General features: G+C 44.0%; 1 pseudogene across 1 annotated transcript in view; it reads right to left on the bottom strand.

Annotated features, from left to right (window-relative positions):
* LOC308399140 (protein NLRC3-like) overlaps positions 1 to 27,430 on the bottom strand; it is a 125,413-nt pseudogene that overhangs the window by 60,577 nt on the left and 37,406 nt on the right. The window lies entirely within an intron of this gene.

The raw sequence follows: 27,430 nt of genomic DNA, 5'->3' as shown, positions 1-27,430 counted from the left end.
CTGCCTCGAAAGAAAAGATTTTACTCTTGCCAGTCGCCTTAAATGATAAAAACCGGACTTCACCACTGCTCTGATTTGGTTGTCCAATTTAAAATCACTGTCCAACTTAAAACCAAGGTCAGTAACCACAGATTTAAAATAGACTTCCAGGGATCCTAAAACAACAGGGGAGGACTCACAGGGACCACTGGGTCCAAACACCAACAGCTCTGTTTTCTTTTCATTAAAATTTAAAAAGTTTAGAGCCAACCAAGCTTTAATGTCATCTAGACAAGTCAAGAGAGGTTTTATGGAGATGCCATCCATGTGTTTTAGTGTCAAATAAAGTTGGCAGTCATCGGCATAACAATGAAATGAGATCCCATGCCTTCTAAGGATAGAACCCAGAGGCAATAGATACAGTGAAAAGAGCAGTGGCCCTAAAATTGAGCCCTGTGGGACGCCGCATGACAGAGGAGCAGAAGACGATTCGTAACCGAGAAGGCTGACAGAGAAATATTATTATTATTATTATTATTATTATTGATTGCTTATATTTGAACAATTGTGAAACCTCACTGTGGATGTAAGAGTGAAATTATGTGGATATCTTGAATCCACTTCATTGTGTAATATTTTATGTGAGTATTTGACGGAAGACGAGCAACATCTGTTGTGGAAGCTGACGGGGTTCCTTTAGAATAAACAAACACAGGATTTATTATCACTGAATAGTTCTGTATAAATCTATACAAATTATAGAAATATGTAATAGGAAACAACAAAATAATCTAAATTATAAAATAATGTGTGTGTGTGTGTGTGTGTGTGTGTGTGTGTGCATGAGTTTAGTGTTTGAACAGTCATGAATTATCTTTAACACCAGGTTGGATGTAATGTGTTAGAACTACCAGCAGGTGGGGATAAGAGACCTTTAAGGTGTTTGGTGCCACGCTCCACCTTCAGGTTTAAAACTAGTGTTAATGGAGTTTGAAGGTTGAGTTTGTTCCACGACTGCATTTCACTCACTGCCTCTGTTTGTATCTCTGTCACTGCAGGACCAACATAGAGCCAGAAGTCAGCGCTCTCAGGAGGCCGACAAACCTCACAGAAGAAAGGGAGAGAAAAAACACACCTGTGACGAGTGTGGGAAGGGTTTTACTGTGAGGGCTTCACTAAAACGGCATCAGGTCATCCACACTGGAGAGAGACCGTTCAGCTGTGACTTGTGTGGGAAGGGTTTTACTGTGAGGGCTTCACTAAAACAGCATCAGGTCATCCACACTGGAGAGAGACCGTTCAGCTGTGACTTGTGTGGAAAGTCTTTTTCCTTGAAGGGTTACCTAAAACAACACCAACTCATCCACAGTGGAGTTAAAGCGTACAGCTGTGATCAGTGTGGCAGAGCTTTTACTCAAAGTAGCCACTTACAGAGGCATCTAGTTACCCACTCTGGAATTAAGCCATACAGCTGTGACTTGTGTGGGAAGGGTTTTACTCTGAAAGCTTCACTAAAACAGCATCAGGTCATCCACACTGGAGAGAGACCGTTGAGCTGTGACTTGTGTGGAAAGTCTTTTTCCTTGAAGGGTTCCCTAAAAACACACCAACTCATCCACAGTGGAGTTAAAGCGTACAGCTGTGATCAGTGTGGCAGAGCTTTTACTCACAGTAGCCACTTACAGAAGCATCTAGTTACCCACTCTGGAATTAAGGCATACAGCTGTGACATCTGTGGAAAAACTTTCAGCCAGAGAGGGTACCGAAATACACACCTACGCATTCACACCAGACATGATGTGTACTGCTGTGAACAGTGTGGCAAATACTTTACAACAGACGCACAGTTACAACGACACATGTTTACCCACACTAAGGAGAGACCTTATCGATGTGACCTGTGTGAGAAGACTTTTAAATCTCCACATCACCTGAGAGAACACCAACAGATCCACACCAGAAAGAGACTCTACAAGTGCAGCTACTGTGAGGTATGTATTTATATTGTTATCTTGTCATTTTAGCCTGACTGTTTGGAACAACTCTGCTCATTAAACTGTGTTAGCATGTTAGCAATTCTACTGCATGGAAAAGCAGCTCTGAGTGATTATTCAGATTTTCCTTTCAGTTATGATTTTAGTATTACTGTAGTATTATGGTGGTAGTATTGTAGTTATTGCAGCCCAGTAAACTGAGTGTGTTAACTGAAACAGTCAAATGTAGTTGGACGTCTGCAGAGATGCTCTTTATTTCAGGCGACGTTCAGGATACAAATGTTGAAGGACTGACTTACACTGTCTTTGTGTCTTTGTTTAGAAGCAGAGCGACACAGATGGATCCAGTTCTCAACCCTGTCATCACTGTGGTGGTGGGAAAGACTTTCATTGTGACCTCTGTGGAAAAACTTTCAGTCGGCAAAAGACCCTAAAAGTACATCAACGTAGACACACTGGAGACAAACTGAAATACTGCAAAGAATGTGGGAGAAGCTTCACCACATCAAGTGATTTAAAACAACATGAACTGATTCACAGTGGGGTTAAAAAGCACGTCTGTGATCAGTGTGGGTCATCCTTCACCACTGCAGATCAGCTTAAAACACACAAACGAGTCCACACAGGAGAGAAACCACACAAGTGCAGACACTGTGACAGAAGCTTCTCACATTCAAGTACTTGTAACAGGCATGAACGTGCACACATGGAAGGAAACTACAGCTGTGACCAGTGTGACAAGAGCTTCAGGAATCTCAGTTCATACTCTGAACACAAACGATCCCACGTTACTAATAAACTGTTTCACTGTTACCAATGTGCCCAAACATTCACCTCATTGTCTGCTCTGTGCAAACATCAGCGCGATCACTCAGGGCTGAAATCACTCCCATCACTGGATCACAGTGAATCTGAAGACACAGAAAGATCCTCTGGTTTCTGTGTCAGACTCAAAAAGCTTGAGATCAGGCTCCACAGAGTTCAGATAGAATCATTTAAACTTGTGTTGAACTGAACTGGTTGCTGGGCTGAACTTCTACATAATACAGATCTACATGGGATCTTCTTTTCTGTTGTTTTACTGAGTCAGTTTTGTCCTTTTTTCTCTGTCCTGGTTTTGCTCGTCTGTAAATGATTGAAACTCAGTCAAATAGTTCATTGTTCTCCAGCAAAACGTTTTGGAAACTCATGTTTAACCTTTAAAACTCTGACATGTTTTAGCACACAAGGCTTCATCGGGGAGTTCACTCATGATTGGACCATGAGAACAAAGGTTTTTAGTTCTTTCAAAGAGAGTCTTGGAGATGTTGATGTTTCTGTTTTTCTGAAACCACCTGAAAGAAAAACTATTTTTCTTGCTTTATGTAGTGTGGAAGTTTTTAATGTTTCTTCATCTGTGATGTTCTTGAATGTGTTCACGTGAAGATGGTACAAATAAACTGTCCTTTCAGCCTTAGCTCCTAATTTATTCATTATTTATGGATGTAGCACAGCAGCCGTCTCTTGATTAACACATGGAGGGCTCGGGATCTGATGGTGTCGTCTCCCTAATTTGCCCACTCAGTAAATCTCACTCATGGCCAAGAAATTGAAATAAACCTTGTTTCCCTGCTGGATAGTGATCCACTGTAACTCTGCTCCTCCTTCCTGTTTAGGATTTCTGTGGCTGAAGTAAAATTCCCTCCATCCATCACTTATCCCAGCTAACCCAAAGTGAAATAAAGTTTTGCTCGTCTTAAAAAAGCATTACAATAATGGGCATTACCAATGCAAACTGAATGATACAGAAGATGAAAGAAGAGACTTTGATCAGTTAATAAAGCTCATGGTCTGGATTCATTGTGGCTGCTACACAGATACTTCTGGGTCACTTCTCTCAGTTAGGAACCTTCCTCACCAAACTGACTGTTGGACCACACCCCTGGTTTCATGAGAAATTGTTTCAGCCATGATTTCTCTTCCTGTATTTCAGAGTAAAGACTGAAGTGTCAAATGGAAGCATGTTTAAAAAACACAATGTGAGAGAGACGTTGAGGTCCTTAGAAGTTACCCTGGGTTTTTCTGTCACCCTGCTAGATGTTACACACCTTGTTATTGGACTGATTTCTACTGCTGGACTACTCCTGCGGAGAGCATTGAGCTGTTATTGAGCTGCACATACGTTACGACCTGCTTAAGTTTGAGGTCACAGCGTCTGTAGAGCAGCTGGAACATAATGAAGTCTACAAGGTTAAAGTTTTCTCTTCAGTTATTGTTCTTTCTGCTGCTTGGTTTGATGGATCTGAGAGCTTTTGTTTTTATTATTGTTATTATAATTATCATGAATATTTTACTCTCTAGAAGCTTTAAAATAGTGTTTGTGTTTGAAAAAATTGATTTAAGAATTGAACAGAAACATCTGTCCTTCTGAAAATCGCCCAAAGGCACGGAGACAAAGTCAAAGGATGCAACCTGTAACTTTCTCTTCCTTCATGTCAGGACCATCATCCATGATTTATATAAAATGCATATAGCAACAGTAGCACTTTAGTTTGGACTTTATGATTTCTGTAACTGGAAAATATTATTTTGTTTAAAGACAGAAGTGACCGCATAGTTGCAACATCAAAGGGAAATATTAATTAATTAGCATCAAGTATATTTGTTGCTTAAGCGTTTGCACTATAACTTAAGTAGGATTATAACTTTTAAGGAAGGAAAGATTTCAGATATTTAGTTCACTGTTTCAGTTATTTTATATGAAATTAAAACATTTACGTTGGTCAAATATGATGCTCTAAATCAAATAAAAGTTTGAAAATAAATGATGTATTTTTAAATGCTGCAACAAATGTTCACAAAAAGTAACTATAATTAAAACCAGTTAAACAAAATCAAATGTTTGAATCATGCTTAACCAAATGCCAGGCTGGAGAGCTGAACCTAAAGTATAGGTAGAAAGATTTCAACATCTGAGCAGTTTTTAATGTTTTTATCACATATAAATGTCACAGCAGTGGGTCCTGGCCCAATGCTTTGTGTTTTTGGTTTTCTTTGACTCTTGTTTTTCTTGCTTTTTGTTCTTCTTATTTATCAGGCTCTCAGTAATCTTAGTTCTCCCTCCCTCAGTGTTCATTTCAGCCTGTGTTTAGTTTCTGTTCCCGTGTCCCACGTTTCATCGTTTCATGTCGAGTCAGCCCTGTCTCTCTGTTTCCTGTGTCTCCCCAGTCAGCCCCGCCTCCCTCGGGCACTCATGTGTGATACAGAGTAATAAACCTGACTACATTTGCTACACTCTCTTTATTACCTGTTACTTTAAAATTCATACACTAATTATGTCTGCCCATCTCTCTAATGTGAAGGTCAAAGGTCAACATCCCAGTGACATAAGAATAATCCCAAAGGGGCAAAGGCAGCGGTTAATTTAGCACATTTAGCATTAAGGGTACAGCAAGGATATACTTTTACTTATTGTGGCAGGGGTGTGGTCTCTGGCCTGCTGCAGTGGAGGCTGCTGGCGGGACGTTGGACGGCACAGGTGAGGGTGATGGAGCTCATGACTCTCCCCTTTATAGTGACGGAGGAGACTGGCGTGGGGGAAGCGTGTAGTGGAGGAAGCCGAGGAGAGAGCTGGTTTCTGGCTACAAAGACGGCGTCAAACCAGAAAAGATTGCTTGTGGTCAAATGTCAAAGGAGCTTGCAAAGAAAAGCGTCTGGACTTCTTTAAGTTGCTTGAAGACGTTTCACCTCTCATCCGAGAAGCTTCTTCAGTTCTAAGGTCAAATGGTGGAGAGTCCCAGATATAAACCTAGTGGGAGTGACCCCCCACAGAGGGACAAAAGGACCCCCTGATGATCCTCTAATCGCCTGAGCCAAGGTGTGAAACTGGGTGTGGGTCCCAATCAGCCAGAGTTTCGGGTGTGTTCATTGTGAAACCTGGCCCCACCTTATCATGCGAATTCCTGAGATCAGATGGCCCAGGATGTGAGTGGGCGTTAAGGCGTCTGGGGAGGATCTCAAAACTGGATTATAGATGGCAGAGAGTTGATGTCGTAAACCCCGCCTCTGTTCAAAGATGGTCGCTCACAGTGGACATAGATGGCTTCTTTCACTCCTCTTTCAAACCATCTGTCCTCTCTGTCCAAAATGTGAACATTGGCATCCTCGAAGGAGTGTCCTTTGTCCTTAAGATGCAGATGGACTGCTGAGTCTTGTCCTGTGGAGGTGGCTCTTCTGTGTTGTGCCATGCGCTTGTGAAGTGGCTGTTTGGTCTCTCCAATGTAGAGGTCTGGGCATTCCTCGCTGCACTGTACAGCATACACCACATTGTTAAGTCTGTGTTTTGGCGTTTTATCTTTCGGGTGAACCAGTTTTTGTCTGAGCGTGTTGCTGGGTCTGAAATACACCGGGATGTCATGCTTGGAGAAAACTCTCCTGAGTTTTTCTGATACACCGGCTACATAGGGGATGACAATGTTGTTGCGTCTGTCCTTCTTATCCTCCCTCGCTGGTGTCTGATCTTCTTTTCTGTGCCTCTTTGCTGACAGTAGAGCTGGGCGATATGAGATTTTTTCATATCACGACATGTTTTTTTCATTTCAGGCGATAACGATATCTATCACGATATAAGCCAAATAACTATATTTGTAAGATTTAAATGTGCCGTTGCTCACAAGTAAAATGTGAAATAATCAGCAGCTTGTTTTTATTTAAATATTTATTTCCCATAATAAGTTCAACAGGGTAGATGTACTTAAGGAACATGAGACTTTTTCAGATAAATAAAGCCAAATATTGCAAACTACACAAAAGGCAGCCGCTAAAGCATTTAAGTTTCAAAATAGAACAAACAAAACAGACTAAATTGTCGATTCCACTTAGAAACAAAATATTAATTCTAAAAATAAATCTTAGTTTGTTTTACAGAAGAACAGACAAAACTGACTAACTTTTGTCAATATCAAATAAACTGAGAACTAAAAGGAAATTCTCAATCTCTCCTTGTTGTATAGCTGAGCTTTTCAAACAGTTTTAACAGTTACTTTAGTCTGACAAAAGCCGAATGACGAATTAGCGCTTCCAGTCAGAGACTGAGGCTACGTCCACACGTACACGGGTATTTTTGAAAACGGAGATTTTCCGTTTACGTTTTAAAAAATAATCCCGTCCACACATAAAGGCAGAAATGAAGGAAAACGCTGCTATGAACATGCCAAAGCAGCAGGTGGCGCTAGATTCCTAACCGTGCAGAAATGTACAGTGTGACGCATGCACCAGTTTATTGTATTTCCAGACTTGCTTTCGGCACAATTTACAGTGCACGCTACTCTGTTTTTGTCAGACTTGAAATAGCCGAAATACCTTCACACTACGGAACTTCTATGGCTCTTCCGTTCGACAATCTCTCCGGCATTGGAACCATCATCTGGTTTTTCTTCGGTCACGCTCGGTTGAATTTTCTAGTCGGCACACTCATTTCCTCCATTACCCGCTGGCTGCTTCCCAAACAAACACACGTGCGGCTTGGCACTTGTGCTGTACGTAACAAGTCACGTGACGTGACGCTGCGGCTGTGATTGGTTCGGCTCTGCGCTACTTAATTTGGATTGGCTGACCTTTTTTTTTTTTTTTTTTTTAAGAGGACAAGAGCGGCGAGGTCTATCGCGATAGCTTAATTTCTCTATCGAGTAAAAGTTATATCGCGATACATATCGTTATCGTTCTATCGCCCAGCTCTAGCTGACAGAGGCTCCTTTGACTACGATGACCTGGATGACTGAGAACCTTCACAGACACTTGTGGTCAAATAATGTGTTGTGCAGCACGCAGGACAGACAGCGCACAATGTGCTTTGAAGTAGCAGCCAAGAAAGGTGTAATTTAAGTCTACGAACAGTGAACACCCGTGTGCACACCTGTGTGGATCAGCGCGCTTGTATTCAAATGGTTTCCACATGTAATGGTCTGCAAGAGGATGTAGCGAGCCATAGCCCCGTCCCCCAGGGCATGAAACAGGCATGGAGGAGATCCAGGCCCCAGAGTGCGAGAGCCCAAGGAGGACAACCGGAGGGGCATCTGTGCCACCCTCATGGGAAGGGCTGAGGATCCCCAGACGAGGCGTCACCCAGTAGCCACCGAGCAGAAGCTAGAGGGGGCTTCACCAGCGTGCCCAACGGCTCCGCCGGCAGCCGGCTGTGCCAGAGTGAACCGAGCCGCAGGCCCAGAGGCCGGAGGCCTGAGGGCCCCCCACACCCCGGAGGAGGCCTGACCGAGCAACAGGCGCCAGGCCCCGCCAGGTAGCCACCGGGAGTGAGCCGGTACATACCTGAGCGCCCAGCCCCGGACACCAAGAACCACCAATGCACCGACCCCTGAGGGCATCAGTCACCAGCAGGGAGTGTGGTGAGGGGAGATAGGCCTTGGAGGGCCTGGGAGTTCCCAGAGAGGTGGAGTCTAAGACCCGACCTGACATATAGACACAGACAAACAGGCACACACAGACACAAACATGCGTTCCCACCCTCATGCACACATATACAAACACTCAGCACTCACCCAACGTAAGGACTGACATAAATGGACATGTACACACAATCACACTCCCCAAACATACTCTATACCCCGGGTCCAGGTACCCTCGCCCCCAGAGGGGGAAGCAGAACCCAGACCCAAGAGATGTTACCCTTCCCCCCGGGGTGGAGGCAAGCAGACCGTCCCAGGCTCCGCAGCAGCAGGGAGGCCAATCGGACAGCCAACATCTCCTCCCAGCCCCCCCGCCCCGATGGCTAGCAGAGAACGGGGGTGTGTGAAGACCCCATACCTCCCTCCTCCCGCTCATGTGTAGTGTTGCTGCGTGTTGCTCTAAAGTGCATTTAAAACTAAAAAATGGTGCTGCTGCCAGAGAGCAGCAGGTGTTAGCATGGCCCCTCCCGAGAACCCTCAATGTCTACATGGATTTAAAATTGAGAGGTGGGCACCAGCGCCAGAGGTAGGTTTGAGTACACAGACCGTCCACTGGACGCCGTTAACGTGCCCACCCTCAAGGCCCTATATATATGTGTGTGTTATGAGAGTGTAAGTAATGTGGATGTCTAAGTTGTGAGATAAAATTGAGGCACAGGTGGCCAGAAGGGGACGGGGGGGGGGGGGGGGGGGGATGTCTCACCTGCACTCCTGTGACACACCCGCACCCCAAGGCCCTACCTGTATGGGTGAGTGTGGTGGAGCGGGAAGAGGGAGGTAGCCGGGGATGGGGAGGAAAAGGAGGGAGGGGAGGATGCCCCTCCCTAGGGCCAGCTCCCCCGCTGACCCCAGTAGGCACCCCCGTCCTCTGGTACCCACCAAGGCAAGGGAGCCCAGGTCCATCCAGACCGGGGCCTACGGTAGCACTGCCAAGCACCACAGGACCCGGGGCAGCCCACCCTACCCACCGCAGAGGAAACTGTACCCACCCCAAAATGAACATATTTCAAGTAAACAGCTGGACTGATCAGGTCCAAACACAGAGTGATAAACTTGTCAAACAGCTGTCATATCTTTATATAGAAGCTCTTTATAAATGCTGCTCACTGCAGTCTGTTTACTAATAATGTCAAAGTGTTAGAAACACAGAAACATCAGAATGGTCTTTGTTCACAGAAACCTGTCTGGGATCCTTTGTTGTTCTTTTGATGCAGAGTTACATTATAAATATAAAGAGTTATTTCAGAGTCTCATCAGTTTTCCTGCATGTCTTTATTTAACACATCAGCAGGGCTGAAGCTCTCATGTTAAACACACACTGATCTATGGACACGTTCATGTGTTTCTAACAGAACCAGGCTGTTATCAGCCTGCACTAACATTATGTCACACACACTGAATGTAACAGTGACAGTTTACATCATCACACAATCAGCTGTGATTGTTTCACTGTCATCAAACGAGTCAACAGGAAGTAGAATCAATAGAAACCAATCATTTACTGACAGCATGTCTGATGGAAATAAGTGCAGATTATGTATGAAGTCTAACTGCACACAGTAACTGTGTTACAATAAGGACTTAACAGCGCCCTCTGCTGGAGTGTTTCACACTGAGAGCAGCTTTCCTCTGAATTCAGTGAGGTTATGACTGAAATTATTGGTGTAGTCGGTTTTATAAAGACCAGACCAGTAAAAACAAGAGTGTCTCTGCTGTCTGTGAGGAGATGGAGCCGAACATCAAGCTGTGCTGTTTCACAGTGAAGCCAGGCGGCTGTCACCAGGAAAAGTCTTGTCCTGAGTTTTTGAGCTCAGAGAGCAGATCAGATGTTTTTGGAGCAGGAGCACAAGTATGAAGTCGCAGAGTTAGTGATGAGAGCTTCCTGGCAAAACTGGCCTACCTGAGTGACATATTTGGAAATGAAGTAAATCTACAGCTTCAAGGGAAAGATAAAAACCTCCCTCAGGTCACAAGATCAGCTCTGTCACTGGAAAGCTTGCAGTGTGGGGCAGGAGACTCGATGAAGGAGACACAGATTCATTGGAGAACCTGCATGAATTTGTTGACACTACTGACGATGATGCCGCCTCAGTGACTCCATATATCAAGCAGCATATTTCATCACTGATGGGATACTTTTAAAAGGACTTCCATGAAAACAGTTCCCAGCATGACCAGCTCCAACTGGTTTCAGCTTTGCAGAGCAGAACCAGTTCATTGACGTCTGACTCCACACTGAGACTGCAGTTCACATCACAGACACTGAGTGGATTCTGGCTGAGTGTAGAGAAGCAGTATCCACTCTGAGGGCAGCAGGCTCTGGGCGTTCTTCTTCCTTTAGTCTCATCTTTGTGAGGCTTCTCTGCTGCTGCTGCAGACCAAGTCCAGGTCCCAGCTAAACACTGAGCAGGAGCTGAGAGCTGCAGGATCCTGCTTCAAAGCTGCTTTGAAAAGCTGTGCACTGCAAAACGTGCTCGTCGGAGCCATTAATGCTGACTTTGTTATTTTGATCAAAGAAAGAAATCAGCACAAACTGTTTGATTCGTTTTTGTTTTGTAGGTTAAAGTGTTTCATATATTGTGCTCCTGAGTTAATGTTGCTGATCAGTTTGAATTCATTTTGATTGTTTATGGAGTTTATTTCATTTTATGTTTCAGTATCAAACGGTTCAAATGTTTATAGGATGTAATTTATTTTTTATTGAAGGTAAATTGTTACACTTTACTTTGTTTCCATCTAAAAGTGTTACATTGTTTCTCTTCCAAACTAAAAAGTGTTTCTGCTGCAGCTTCCTTTCACTCTTTATCATTTTCCAGTCAGTGAAAGTCTTTTTGTGTCCTCCTAAAATCCACCGTGCTCACAGTGAACACTCGTATGCTGTTGTGCTGTCACAGACTGTTATCAGCCGTGTAGCCGCTCATACCTCATTTATTCTTCTTGTTCTACCGTCAGACCCAGGCGCACAGCTTTGGTTGAAGTTCTTATGTTTGATTTCATAACAGCTCTTCCGATTTCCACTCTTTATAACTTTATAAGTATTTTTGACAAAGCCATCTTCTTTTACTCATCCACTCAGCAAGCGCAAGCGCCCAAGACAGTAACCTATCAACTCACATACCCACATAGCTTGTTCTTCTTTGTCGTTTTATTGGCAGTTGGTGGTGCATTACCGCCAACAGCTGGCTGGGAGAGTGGACCAGCATGATGCTAACCTGCATAGCTGCGTGTCGCGGCAGTTCAAAAGTCCGCCACGGCAGCCGGCAGGAAGAAACTATCCAACTACACAGTAAATGAGAAACTGCTTTGTGATCCGGACAAAATCCTCTTGGGGTCTGGATTTGGACCGGAGTCCAGGAGTTGGGGACCCCTGTTATAGTACCATATCACCCTATTAGAGAACTTTGCTCTCACACTGCAGGCCTACTTGTTGTTCCTAGAGTATTTAACCCTTGGATGCACAACCTACCAATACCTACACTCTTCCACGAGTGGGGTCAAAAATGACCCCAAATAGAAACAATGCATTTTGCTATAAACTCTGTTGTTATTCTTCAAAATCTTTAAAACGAAGAGTTGTAATATTTTCATATTTGAGGTATTTCTCATAAAACATGATTGTGACATGAGGCCCTTTGCATTTTTATTTATTTTTTCATTAATTTTCAGTTTTTGTATCACTTTTGTATGCTTGCTCGGCCTATACTGCAGAAGCTGGGTCTTCCCTCTGAAAGGCACAAGTTGTTCATCCACTGTAACACAATCACTGTGGATGAATTTCTGCCTGCAGTTGACCAGGAACAGGTCCCATATGTAGCAGAAAGCTGCCATGTGGTTTGTTTTCGGTTGGTAGGCTCTGGTCCTCTTGTCCTCAAAGTGCAAGAAAGGGCGAAATCTTTAAATCTTTGAATTGACATAGTGGCCTTGTACAATGGGTTATGCAGAGAACTCCCAAAAAACACACCGACTGGTACATCCCAGTTCTTCTCACTTCCTGCAAGAATGGTCAATCAAATGAAGGCCAGGAGCTTATGTTTGATTACATTTTTCCACTCTTTCCCCTGTCTGTGGCTACTCTTTGTGCCTCCATGTTTGTGTATGACAGCACCTCTTCTATTAAATTATCAGACATGAACATCTTCCATGCATTTACTGGGGAGAAAGTACTAAACCCAGGTGCAAGCCCTGGCCGACTAATTCAGAATATTGTGGCTAGAGCAGTAAGAGGGGCTCATTCTGTTAGACTCAATATTTATTTCCTCTTCAGAGGACTCCTCTGTATCTGACTGGCCTTGTTCAGTGGGGGGGGGGGGGGGGGGGGGGGGGGGGGGGGGGGGGCAATAGTCTGGCTCCTCTATATCTTAGATGTGAGATTCTGAGTCAATGCCTCCAATGGGCTCTTCATCCCATCCGTCCTGGATCATTTGTAGGGCCACAGGGATCCTAGCTGGCCTCATAGCAGCCGTGTTACTTTATATAACAAAAGCGGAGCACAGCAAACACCGGAGCCCAAGAAAACAGCCCAAACACAGGGCAGTTCAGGGGGCCGACTATGCGGACAGCAACGGCGAAGGAGACGACGGAGCAGTTCAGGGGCCGGCCGCACGGAAGGCAGCGGCGGTTCTTAAGTGTCAGGCATACTGGCCGAGGCTCGGTGGGCACAGGACCAGGCGAGGCAGGACCAGACGTGGATGAAGGCTCGGAGGAGGCTGGACCAGACAAGGCTGACGAAGCCAAAGCAGAAGCTGGACCAGGCGACGCTGAAGCTGATGACGCTGGTGGAGCAACGGGCCCCTCGGACCCTCCAGCGGAGACAGGAGGCTGAACGGGCCCCTCGGACCCTCCAGCGGAGACGAGGAGGTGCTGGCTGGGCTCACTGGAACCCCCAGCGGACGAGGTAGATGGCGGCACGGGAGCCACGGAGTGCTGGATGAGCTCATCCGAGCTTCCAGCAGGAGCTGATGTAGAGCCAGAGAGAATTGGGACCCCGGGCTCAACGTTAAGCTGGCTAGAAAACTGCACTGCTATGGGGAACTGGGCCAAAGGTTCAGGTGCGAGCTGAGCTGCTGGACACACGGGGACCTGAGCTGCTGGACACACGGGGACCTGAGCTGCTAATGGTGGAGAAGTAAATGACTGCACAGGGACTGAACTGATGTCTGTAGTAACGGTGGTGGTGAGAGTGGAGTAGGTGGTGGAGTTAATGACTTCACAGGGGAATGAACTAGAGGTAGTGACGGTTGTGGTGCTGGTGGTTGAGTGGATGACTGTGCTAAGGGAGGCTGCACTGGGGACACTGGAGACACTGGAGACTGCACTGGGGACTGCAGTGACGGTTGTGGTGGAGGTGTAACGGGTGGAGGAGCAGCTGAATTGGCTGCGGGTTGGATGGCTAATGGCTCAGCTACAGAGTGTCTTAATGGCAGGGCTATAGGTTGAATGATTGACTGAGTAGCAGCCTGAATGGCTGAGTGTAGTGATGGTTGTGGCGGAAGAGAAACAGGTGGTAGTGTGGAAGATGGAGCTAAGGGTGACTGAGCGGCAGACCGAACTGATGACTGAAGCGATGGTAGAGGTGAAAATGGAGCTTGTGGTGGAGTTAATGGCTGTGCTAGCGGGGACACAGGAGACGCAGCTTGTAGCTGGGCAGCTAAGAGAGCTTCAGGAGGCTGGGCAGCTGATAAACTGTTCACATTACCATCCGTAGCACAAAACACAACCCCTGAACGAATAGTCCCACGGTTCGACACAGAAAAAGAGTCCTTACTCACCACAGCCGGCGATGTACAAGTCCGAACGTCCGGCTGTGGGGTGGCGCGCTGGCGGCGTGATCGTCGTTTCTTCCTCGCAGACGGCGCCGAAGGGCCGGGCAAAACCACATCCGGCCGGTGTGGCTGACGTGGCTGCTCCAGGGTGGCTGTTGTCTGTTGCTGCTGGGCCAAGTCTGATTTTTTCCGAGCCTCCCGGGCTTCATTCACATTGGCCAATAAGTCCACACATCCTCTGACCTGGCGGAGATGGGAATTTCCTCCGAGGATTGCTTCGATAGCATTTATTCCCACAATCTTTGCCCGTGTATTTGAAGTGTGGGTTATCCACTCGACTAGGCGTTGGACACGTATCAGATCGCTCTCCCCGGGTAAGTCTGCTGGGTCCATGTTGTGGTCACGTCGTACTGTCATGAAACGCTGTGTGGCAGGCAGGGATTGGACCCAAACGCAAGCTCACGGGGACAGAACTTGAACTCAAAAGCACAGCTTTATTGCTGGAAAACAGAACACAAGCAATACAAAACTAAACTGGGAAATGCTAATTATAACACATACCAGAAGACACGGGGAGAATCACACACAGCAAGAGAGACGACGCGACACTGACTCAGAGAAACACAGGGTTTAAATACACTGGGGAGTAACGAGGGGAATGAGACACAGAAGGAGGGCACAGATGGGAACTCAAACATGCAGACACAGACTTACACAGAACAGAGGGGACACAGAGCAACATGAAGGGCAAGGGATCGAAACTAGAAACCATAGAATAACTCACACAAGTACAAAAATACAAACATCACAAAGAACTAAAAACGCTGGGTCAGGGGACCCAGGACCGTGACAGGTGTTCCTCCACCGCAAAAGAAGCGTGTATTCTCTGAATTTCCGGGAATGCTCATATTTTGACAGCGAATGCACACCTGCGGACCACTTATGTGCAGCCCTGACTATAAATCATGTACGTTACTGTGCAAAAATTAATTCTTGATCCATCAGAAGAGTAAGAGGAACAGTCAGAGTTGCTAAGAATGAAAGTTTCATAGAAGATTCCATAGGAACTGCTTGGAGTCATTTTTAACCCCACTTGTGGAAGAGTGGGGTAGTGATACAAAAACTGCATTTTTTTAATTAATGAAAAAATAAATAAAAATGCAAATGGCCTCATGTTACAAACATATTTTATGAGGAATACCTGGAATATGAATATATTACAACTTTGCATTTTAAAGATTTTGGAGAAAAACAACCCCTGGGGTCATTTTTGACCCCACGTGTGCATCTAAGGGTTAAAGTAGAATGGGAGGCAGAGCCTTCAGTTTTCAGGCCCCTCTTCTGTGGAACCAGCTTCCAGTTTGGATTCAGGAGACAGACACTATCTCTACTTTCAAGATTAGGCTTCAAACTTTCCTTTTTGCTAAAGCATATAGTTAGGGCTGGACCAGGTGACCCTGAATCCTCCTTTAGTTACACTCAAAGAAATCTGTTGTTGTGGGCGTAGTTGTCTGCTGCTGAAAACTCCAGTGATTTTCCTGCAGTTTGACATCTAATGTGATCTTGTGAACTTCGTGAGTCCAGGTAACGAACCACTCTGACTAGATTGTATCCTGTCATCTCAACAAGAACAAGAATTAAGTGTCTGAATTTCATGCAGATGCTACATGATTTAATTATGTTCACCACAGAAACATGAAATTATTTAGTTCAAATCACAAGTTTGAATCTTGTACATGTAACATCCACCCAATAGGTGTAGGCTGCTGGGGGACTCCCATGATGCACTGGGTGTTTCTTCTTCACTCACTGTGTGTTAATACACCTCTACGTGTTTAATCATGAGTTATTATTCATATCTGGCTCTTCCACAGCACGTCTTTGATGTCTTCTTTCTCTCAGCCGAACTGGTCACATGGCTGCCCCTCCCTGAGCCTCGGCACATCCTGTGGCTGCAGAATAAGCAGCAGCTCTAATCAAACATGATCAATCCTCAAGTGTCAGTGAGAATAAAAGAAAAGGAAGTCATTTGTCATGAGAAGTGGGGCTCAGGAGGTGGAGCAGGTCACCTGACAATAGAAAGGTCGGTGGTTTGATCCCTGCTGCTCCAGTCTGCATGCCACAGCATCTTTACTGGTCGTGTTACCATGGTAACCCAGAGGAGTTTACTATGATAAGTATTAATTAATTCATTAAATGAGACAATCAGTCAAAAGTCAATCATTCATTTTTAATCAGCAGTGTTTTTGGAATCATCAGATAAATTTAAAACAAAACCAAAAACGCTGAACAAGTTTGTAAAGTTTTTTCTAAGCCAGTCGTCACAAACGTCTGTAAGTTTGAAGGTTTTCAGCTGACAGACGTTCAGGTAGTTTCATCGCTCTGGTTTGGAGGATTCAATGTTTATTAATCGTCCCTTCAGACGACCAAAGGCTGCCACGTGTACGGTAACAGCACAGACACGTGACAGACTAGACTTTCATGTGACAGCGTTTAATCTGTAAAAGGTGACGTTGACATATTTTGGAGGCGTGTTGGTCACCAAACTGAACGTGTTCACTCACTGGAGTCTGTGTGCTTGTTGTTGTTGTTATTCACCGTCTTCTCTCTGACTGTGATGATGGTCCCATTTCCTTTAGACACAGTTAAAGATGGAATCTCCACAGTCACTTTACAGATGTATGTTCCTGAATCCTCTGATGTTTGAAATGTTCAAAGATGAGTCTTTGCCTCCTTTTTCAGACACTTGGAGATTGATTTGCGTTGGTCTCTCTCTTAATTATTGTTTGATTTTTCAGCCAGGCCACTCTGAATCTTTCAAACGTTCTTGTCCAGCAGCAGGTGATGCTTACGGTCTTTCCCTCCATGACAGAAACATCTGGACTCTGGGTCACAACAAACATGCCCGATGAAACAGCTGCAAGAGACACAAAACTGTGGGTCAGTACAAAAGTTGGTTCTGTTCATCTGGACGCAGCGTTTTGTGGGAGAAACGTGTCGTCATCATCAGGTGACGTCTTCAGTCTCAGCTGCAGGTTTCAATCTTATAAACAGGACATTTGCATAATGACTGAAACCAGCCCACTGGGGCTGAGGTCAGTTCCTTCATCTTAATCATGCAAATTCTCATGACCATCGATCAACAACCACTGATCCATGTCCATGAGTCCCATTCACAGAGAGCTGGGGAATGGCTGCAGTCACAGCATGTAAGATGTGACAGATGGACCCTTAGGCCCCTCCTCCATTCAGAGATGGTCTTTCCCTTTTCACGTAAACGGCCTCCTTGACTCCGCCCTCAAACCAGCGTTCCTCCCTGTCCAGGATGTTACATCCTCATCATTGAAAGAGTGTCCACTGGCCTGTAGGTGTAAACAGACTGCAGAGTCCTGGCCTGACGAGGTGGCTCTTCTGTGTTGTGCCATCCTCTTAGCCAGAGGTTGTTTGGTTTCCCTGATGTATAAATCCTGACAATCCTCCTGCACTTAACAGCATACACTATGTTACTCTGTTTGTGTCGGGGACCCGATCCTTGGGGTGGACCAGTTTTTGGTGCAGCGTGTTTAGGTGTTTAAAAGCCACAGAGACCCGGTGTTTAGAGAAAATGCGTCTCAACCAGGGGCGATTCTAGGATCAGAGCTTTGGGGGTGCTGAGCACCCAGAGAGCTGCCCAGCCAGGCAAGATAAACTTTACTCGTCACGATGAGACTTCTTCCCTGTCTCTGTCAGTCCCTGCATCCCTACATGCCTCCAGTTGTCCCGAGTTCTCTCTGACTGTCTCCTTGGTGCATTTAAACCCCTGTTCCTTCCTGTCCTCGTCGTCTGTTGTCTTCGTCTCTGTTATCCGTCATCCTAATTTTACCCTCTCTGTGCAAGTCTGCAAATTTCTGTATTAAATCATAAGATTCTTAAATTCATCAAGTCTCAAAACATGACATCACTGTTTTGTACATTTTAACACAATTTAATAAACATGCTTCAGCCAGTACCTTTTGATTAGCCTTGTCTCGGTTTCTTGCTTTGTGGTAGATCTTTATTGTTTTCACTGAGATATTTGAATGCTAATCAATAAATCAATATTCAATTAAAAAAAAAAAAAACCTCTAATCAAACAGTTTTTGAAAAGTTTGTAACAAAACCATCAAATCTGATCAAGGTTATTTAAACGCTGCAAAAGAAGAATGGATTGGAATAAAAACATACATATCCTGACCTTAATTACTGGGGAGAATAATGAATGATGCTCATAGTGAGTAAAAAGTAAACTGAGTGATTCTTTGGACAGACTTTTAAAGTGTTCGTATAATATAATACAGATACATAAACATACACTCCAAAAATAGAGTCCTTGAAATGTACAAATGTACAAAATATTAATTTAAACAATTATAAAAATGGAGGCAACTGTGCCTATGGTACAATGTATAAAAAGCTCTTCACTGCAGACACGACTAACATGGCTCTGCAGATTGTTTCTTTTATTTTAACGTCACCTCACCTCGAGGTTGGCAAATCTATCAGTGTTTGGTGATCAACTCTCTCAAGCAGTTTAACAGTTTCTAGATCTAGTTTTCTAGATTTTAAACAGGCTGTATACATTTCAATGGGAGCAACAGGACGGTCAAATGTCGCTGATTTTACTACAGAGCAGGACAGATTGTAGGGCAGCAAACATCGTCAGAAAACACGTTTAACACAGCAGGTTACCTGGTGTAATGTTTTTCAGGTAAACAGAAACATGGTCTGACTCCTACCAACTATATAAAGAGTAACTGAAGGTTAAATGCAGCTAACATGTCCTGTTTTAAGCCAGGCACTTCCACCTCCGCTCTGCTGCGTCTCAGCCACCATCTCTCTGGCACAAAGAGATGGTGGCTGAGATCCCCTTCCTGCAACCCTAAGTTGGACATGTGGTTATGAAACTAGATGGGCGGTAAAATAAGAACCATTATGGATGACTGTTGCTGCCTGTAAATCAAAGTCTGCCTGAGGTGGGATTTCAGAAGCAGAAACCATGAGGAGCACAGCACCACTCCCAGAAGGCTGAGATGTGAAGCCATGTGATGAGTGAAATGATGATGGAGGAGAACACAGATGAAGATCTGGAAGCTGCTGCCTCTTTATATAGTAGACACTGAAATCACCTTTTGCCTCCCTGCCAGCACGAAAACCCACACTAAAAACCCACTTACACAAACCCTCGGCTCTGGGATGGATTCAGAAACATGTCAGTTCTGCTAAACAAATGGACGGTTTTGCAACCACAAAGTTAATCCTACAAGGGCAGAATTATGTTCACTCTGTGAGAGGTGAACCTCAGACAGTTAGCAAGAGAAACATTCAAAGAAACAACCTAAATAACACAAACTTAGCAGTTGGGATGCAGATCAGACGATATCAGCAACGTGATGATCAAATGTAGTTAAAAACACAAGAAAAACAGGCTTTTTGCTCCAAAAGGACAAACAAAGCAGGGCCAGATTAACCTGTCGGCACCTGCTGGCGTGCAGAGTAACATGTGACAACAACACACACGTGGTCACCTCAACTTGTTTCACTGGAGTTTCTCTTTTAGAGCTTTAACCTCCTAAGACCTGAACTCTTTCATGCATTTTTAAAGTCTCTTTGCTATTTGGGCTGTTTGGGACCTGATTCATGTACAAACAAAGAATTACCAGAACTTTGTTTCTGAGAGAAATGAGATCCACATATGAGGATATTCGCTTTAAATGTCGATAGAACAGAGGCAGGATAATGACCTCGTAAGTGCAAATCAGGTCCTTGTGGAGCAAAACTTTGTATTTTGGTCTAAACGTCCCAAAATGTGACGTCCACACATGAGGACAACAGGGCGCTAAAGTCCGTACAAACTTTTGTTTCTTCATTTGCTTGCAAACGAATGGAAATCCTCACTTAAAGCCAAGAAGCTTATTACCTGTGCAGCTTTAGTGCCTCAGAGCAAACAAGAGAGCTTTGATCACAATGATTTTTCTTTTCACATTTCATTCACGAGCGATTTTTTTAATGTCACCTGATCTCAGTCAGCAGACTGAATATAACAGTAAAGCACTAGTGAGCTAATGAATTAGATATTGGTCACTCATATCAACTGAAAGAGTGTAAGACAAGTAAATGTGCTATAAAGGCCGGAGAAGAGTTAATAAAAAGGTCTTGAAATGAAAATATTTCATTATTTGCTGTTTCATAGATTTTTGGTTTTATTGCACTTTTGTCAGCCCTGCTGCTGTTTTTAAAAGTACTTTATTAATAAACTGGCATAAATGGTAACATTGAACACTTGCCAGTGTGAACAAAAGGTTCTTAACTTTAGCATCAAAGCTTCAGTTCTCCTTTCTCATGGCAGTTACTTCAGTATGTGTATTAATGCAGGAACAACTCGATTCCACACAGCTGACGTACCGAGAGTGTCTGCTGTGTGGTTAACTTTATAACCTTTGGTACGCAGTGGTGTCGCTCCACCTGTTAGCTAGTTTAAGAAACTGGTTAAGGAGGGAGTATCTGTGAGGATGAGGAGGATTTAGTTCTTTAAAGACACGTCAGATACTTGCAGGAAGCTTCTTTCAGCTTCTTTTCTCCACTGCGCAGGTTTAAAACCATGACAGCAGAAGTCATGATGAAGAGATTGATTAGTCAGTTACAGTGTAAAGAGTCCTCCTGCCTGCATCGCTCGCCAGCATAAACAGACCTTTGCTCCTGGAAAACAAATATATCAAAGTCATGTTGTCCAAGAAATGCATTTTATCTCACTAGTGAATCAAAGAAAGTCTGTGTACTTTCTGAGAGTGAGAGGTGAACGTCAGACAGTTCTTAGAAAATGTAGTTTCTCTTTAAGCGTTTAACGTCTCTTTTACCCCCATTTGTCTAAAAACTACTTGACAGCCCTTCATGTCAGAGGTTTATTACCTGTGCAGGATGGAGCACATGGTCTCAGTCAGGCTGGACACGATCACTCCTACAGGAAGTAAATGTGATTTTATTTCACCTGTGAAATGATGAAAAACAGCAGAATAGCTCACGCTAACAAACGGGTGTTGAAATGTTTCATTTTCTGCTGTTTCACAGGTCAAAAAGGGCGTCGAAGCAAACTGAAGCTGAGCTGCTGCTGCTGTTGTAGTGCAGCATCTGCTGTGTGCTTCATCAGAGAACCTTCTGTACACAGCAGACAGAGGCTGCTGCCACTGAAGTCCATCTGCTAGAGAGCTTTAAACACTGGTTATTGAAGTGGCTTTGATGACACTGATACACAGTCTTTGCTGCTGTCACAGGACAGGGATCCACCAGGGAGTAGTTGTCAGGATAAAGAGCCTTCGCTTCTCTAAATATAAACTGGATACTTGTAGGAAACTTTGGGAAGCAGCATTTTTCCTCATATCGTCTAAACTGAAGTTAGCTCAGGTGCTTCTTCCATACTTGCTCTGCAGAAAGCCAAAGAGTTTGGAGCTCTGCAAACATTTGCAGCACAGCTGGATGTTTGTAACTTTGGTCACCTCTGTATCATCCCTCAGATTCTTTCTGCACAGCTTTGAAACCATGACAGCACGAGTGATGCTGAGGAGACGTCCAGTTTAAACAGACCTTTATTCCTGGAACACAAACACATGAAGTGATGCTGCTAAAGAAGAACATTTAATCGCACTAATGAATCAAGCATCTGTATGTCTGTCAGTCTGTCAACAGTTCCTCTGATCGACTTCAGACTTGGTGGGTATTTTGTTTTTGCAGCGGTCAAAGTCGATCAGCGTGTTGCTTTGTCTGCTGTAAATCTGCCTGTACAAAGGGAAACATGCATGTTTTAGATGCAAACTCACAACATGGCTGCATTTTTGTGATTATGTGTATTTTATATTGATTTATTCTATTATGTTTTGTATATGAATCTTTACAAGTGTGTCGATACAAAGGCTTGATTAAAACAAAGGTCTCAGCTGTGCTGTTAGGGATGCTCTCATATTTGTTTCAAATGTAATAAATCAAAGGATTTCAGGCTTTTCATCCTTTTTATTTGTTTGGTTCTAACAGCAGCTGGATAAAAACATGCAGGTGATGAATATAATTGTGTGATATTATGAGCATTGTGAATAAAGAAAGAGCAGAGATAGTAAAAAGGAAACAGGTGATGGACGTGAGATTTTCAGAACAAAAGCTCCTCAGTGAGACGATCACCTGGACACAAGGTCAGGCAGCTGGGACTCATCTAGAGAGCAAAATGGAAAAGTGATCTGTGCAGAACATCACTGTTGATTGCAGTTATTTACATCAGACTTCTTCTCTGAGATAAGAGCACCATTTGTGGGAAAGATGACAGTATTTCCAGGCTGGATGCTGTTTGCAGGGAGAACTGAATGAAAGTCTCCTGCACCTCAGCGCTGAGGTCCACACCTGTGAACACAGATGAGGTCAATCTGCTGCAGCACGTAGAGCTTTACTGATCAGCAGGTTCAAAGGATTCAGCAGAGCGTAGAGTCAGAGCTAAATGCCACATCACCATAGAGTTTGTTAACAACAGCTTTCTTTGCCCTTTGTCTCGATGGACTGAATCAGGGATACTCGTCATACTTCACCTCAACCACGTCACTGAGAGACCCCAGCCTGACACAGCAGCAGAGATGATGAAAGCAGAAACAGCAAACAGATGCTTCAGTTGTGTTTCTCTCTGTGTGTGCGCTCACGCCCACTTGTGTGTGTGAACTTTCCACGTACCTCAGCTTGTTTCTCCAACATGAGCCATCAGGGCTGAAAAACATCACTAACACATGAATTCTTTCTCTTTTTGTTATCACCTGTGATCATGTGTCTTATGTTTCTGTCATTCACCAGTTCTTGTAGAGTTACGTGTAACTAGACTTCTGTGGGACGTAAATGATTGTTTTGTATGCAGATCTGTACAAAGGATGTAAACACTTGATTACAAAGGAGATCTCAGCTGTGTTGTTGTGGATGGACTTCAACGTATTTGTTAAAAAAGAGAATAAAGCAAAGTGTTTTAGCTGTTTGGGAGTTTTTCTTTGATTCCATTCAGTTTTATTTCTATGGAGTCAAATAATAAGAAAGGCTCTAGAACAGCCCTGAGTTTGTCCAGGTGACACTCCTCTGAAGAACAAAGACAAAGAGGAAGAAGGGGATTCGTTTTCAAGTCTTGTTTCTTTCAAAATAAAAGCTGAAATGTTTTGGAAGCATGATAATATTTCAGCCAGGATGCCGTCTCCAAGGAGACCTGCACCTCAGCGCTGAGCTCCACATCACGCCCTGTGAAAGCACAGATATAAATCTGCTGCAGTGAGAAGAACTTTACCCAACACAAGTGTAGAAGTAGACATTTGACTTTACCTACAACCTGTTAACAACAAAGCTTTCATTGCCTCTGTTGTTGATGTCATGTAGGACTAATCATACTTCACATCAGCCATGCACACGTCAGAGGATCTCCAGGCTTTCAGTAATAAAGCCAAGCAGATGATGTGAACATAGCAATAGTAAAACATGCATCATAATCAGCTGTATGTGTCGACTATGTGGCACCTCAGTCTTGTTGGCATGAAGAAAAGTTGTGTAACATGTAGCATAAGGGCTGCAAAGACATCATGTAGACAGCAGTCGTCTGTTAGTCGTAACGTATCTCCTGTTAAAGAGTTAAATGTGCATTCTCCATCTCTGTCCTCTCACAGCTCGCCGTATACCAACTCCAGCTGTGGTAACCATGGCTGTGCCCATCAACACGCTGAAGCTGAGACGCCACCCGTCACTCTGGCGACTCCAATAGGGTTACCTGTCAGCTGTGGACGCATGAAAGGAAAACAGCAGAAACACAGACATGTTTACTGGAACATTTCCTATTGACAGCTTTATGGAAAAGTGGGTTTAAACACTTTTCTATGTTTTATTTTGTTTATTTATGGATTTATTGTGAAAGGAGTTTCAAAGGTTTAATTTGACCTTTCCCCTGTTTTTCATACAGACTGGAGACGAATGGATGGTGCTTTCTTTGTTTGTCTAAAGATAATGAATAAAACTCTACACACATCTTAAACCACCCTCCTTTCTATATATTTTGTTATATAAATGGAAAGTATATAAGACACAAACTGAGCTTACAGTGGGGCAAAAAAGTATTTAGTCAGCCACCGATTGTGCAAGTTCCCCCACCTAAAATGATGACAGAGGTCAGTAATTTGCACCAGAGGTACACGTCAACTGTGAGAGACAGAATGTGAAAAAAAATCCATGAATCCACATGGTAGGATTTGTAAAGAATTTATTCGTAAATCAGGGTGGAAAATAAGTATTTGGTCAATAACAAAAATACAACTCAATACTTTGTAACATAACCTTTGTTGGCAATAACAGAGGTCAAACGTTTACTATAGGTCTTTACCAGGTTTGCACACACAGTAGCTGGTATTTTGGCCCATTCCTCCATGCAGATCTTCTCGAGAGTAGTGATGTTTTGGGGCTGTCGCCGAGCAACACGGACTTTCAACTCCCGCCACAGATTTTCTATGGGGTTGAGGTCTGGAGACTGGCTAGGCCACTCCAGGACTTTCAAATGCTTCTTACGGAGCCACTCCTTTGTTGCCCGGGCGGTGTGTTTTGGATCATTGTCATGTTGGAAGACCCAGCCTCGTTTCATCTTCAAAGTTCTCACTGATGGAAGGAGGTTTTGGCTCAAAATCTCACGATACATGGCCCCATTCATTCTGTCCTTAACACGGATCAGTCGTCCTGTCCCCTTGGCAGAAAAACAGCCCCATAGCATGATGTTTCCACCCCCATGCTTCACAGTAGGTATGGTGTTCTTGGGATGCAACTCAGTATTCTTCGTCCTCCAAACACGACGAGTTGAGTTTATACCAAAAAGTTCTACTTTGGTTTCATCTGACCACATGACATTCTCCCAATCCTCTGCTGTATCATCCATGTGCTCTCTGGCAAACTTCAGACGGGCCTGGACATGCACTGGCTTCAGCAGCGGAACACGTCTGGCACTGCGGGATTTGATTCCCTGCCGTTGTAGTGTGTTACTGATGGTGACCTTTGTTACTTTGGTCCCAGCTCTCTGCAGGTCATTCACCAGGTCCCCCCGTGTGGTTCTGGGATCTTTGCTCACCGTTCTCATGATCATTTTGACCCCACGGGATGAGATCTTGCGTGGAGCCCCAGATCGAGGGAGATTATCAGTGGTCTTGTATGTCTTCCATTTTCTGATGATTGCTCCCACAGTTGATTTTTTCACACCAAGCTGCTTGCCTATTGTAGATTCACTCTTCCCAGTCTGGTGCAGGTCTACAATACTTTTCCTGGTGTCCTTCGAAAGCTCTTTGGTCTTGGCCATGGCGGAGTTTGGAGTCTGACTGTTTGAGGCTGTGGACAGGTGTCTTTTATACAGATGATGAGTTCAAACAGGTGCCATTCATACAGGTAACGAGTGGGGGACAGAAAAGCGTCTTACAGAAGACGTTACAGGTCTGTGAGAGCCAGAGATTTTCCTTGTTTGAGGTGACCAAATACTTATTTTCCACCCTAATTTACGAATAAATTCTTTACAAATCCTACCATGTGAATTCATGGATTTTTTTTTTCACATTCTGTCTCTCACAGTTGAAGTGTACCTCTGGTGCAAATTACTGACCTCTGTCATCATTTTAAGTGGGGGAACTTGCACAATCGGTGGCTGACTAAATACTTTTTTGCCCCACTGTATATGATACTAAGGACCCTGGAGGTCAGTCCACCTTTATAATTCAGCACAGCCTGGAGTCTCTTAGTCAAGCTTGTTTGTGTTTTCTGTGAGGAAGTTTTCAGCAGCAGCTCTTTTCTTGGATGTTGGTTCCCTTTGTTTCCATCCTCTGTTAAGATGTTTCAGTAATGTTGAGGTCTGGGGAGGCCAATCCATGGCTGACGTCCTGTGATGCTGCATTAGCAGTTTGTTCATAGTGAAAAATGAAGCCACTGCCAATCAGACATTTGCACAGTGGATCAACTTCTGATGGTACTGTCCTGAATTCCACACCTATAATATGTTTGCACGTACTGATGAATATGTGCAGCTGATTTTCAGTCCAGTTCCTGTGTGACAGACGCCAGTCTTTCTGCCTGTGTCCTTCCTTAACAATAGAGCCATCCTTCCACTGAGACTGTTTCTGATGAGGCTTCACTGAGCAGTAGATGGATCCCTCAGCTCATCTAATCGTCCTATTTCTAACACATGACTGTCAGAAACTGTTAATCTGCTGCAGCTCTTTAACTCCTCCACTTCTTTTTTTGTAATCTCTTAGTTTCCTCATCTTTTAAGGTGGCACTGCACACCAGATCCAAAGTCAACATGCTGTTATATAATGGAGTTGAACCTGTAATGGAGTTTGATTTAAACCAATCAGCAATTAAGTGAATGATGATGAGCAAAGATGGTGGAGGTGGTGGATGAAGACCCGGACAGCTGTGGTTGGCTCCTCGTATAGAGCAGAGTGAGGTTGTGTTTGCACATTATTATAAAACCATGTTCACCATATATTTTAGCTGCAGACAATAACATTATTTCTTTGCTGTGGTGATTTTATTCCACTTTGGTAAAATGGGAAACCATCATTTCTTGCTGTAATTCACACATTATTCCAAGAGCCTCAACACGAGCCTTGTAGTCCGACCATATATAGACAAATCAATAGTTGTGTTTGTAACAGCTCATGAACATGAATCGTTCCACATTACTTTAAAATCATTGTAAACTAAACTGGAATAAATGAGTGTTTATATATAGTTTTGTCTCAGCTGTTCATACACAGTGTTTCAGTTCTTATCAGAGTCCCACCGTCTCACTGTGGTGAACCTTTAGCTCTGTTGTAAGCGTGTTGTTAGACCAGGTTTCCCTCATTTAAAAATAATCTCTCAGTAGAAATGGACATGATGTCTAAGACATAGAAATGCTTATTATGGGTTCACTTGATGTCACTGAAAAGATGCACATGGGTAACGTGCAGGCCGTCCTGCTCCGAGGTTTATCTCCTCACCTCGAGTCTGCGACACTCTCTCCGTGTCCTCTCAGATAAGGGCGCGCACATTTCTGCACGATCTTCTAAATTACAAAGAGCGACTCACAAAACAGAAGCTCACAAAACACTCATCACAAACCAAAAATGGCTCCACTGAGCGTCAAACTGTCACCAGAATTTACTGATAATCTAAAGACTCACAGAACTCATTTTGTCTCATTGTGTCTTAGTTTGAGACATAAGTGCAT

This window comes from Rhamphochromis sp. 'chilingali' (assembly GCF_963969265.1).
Source record: "Rhamphochromis sp. 'chilingali' genome assembly, chromosome: 1".
NCBI classification, from domain to species: Eukaryota; Metazoa; Chordata; class Actinopteri; order Cichliformes; family Cichlidae; genus Rhamphochromis; species Rhamphochromis sp. 'chilingali'.
Note: the sequence above shows the minus strand (reverse complement) of the source record. Positions and strands in the feature narration are given on the sequence as shown.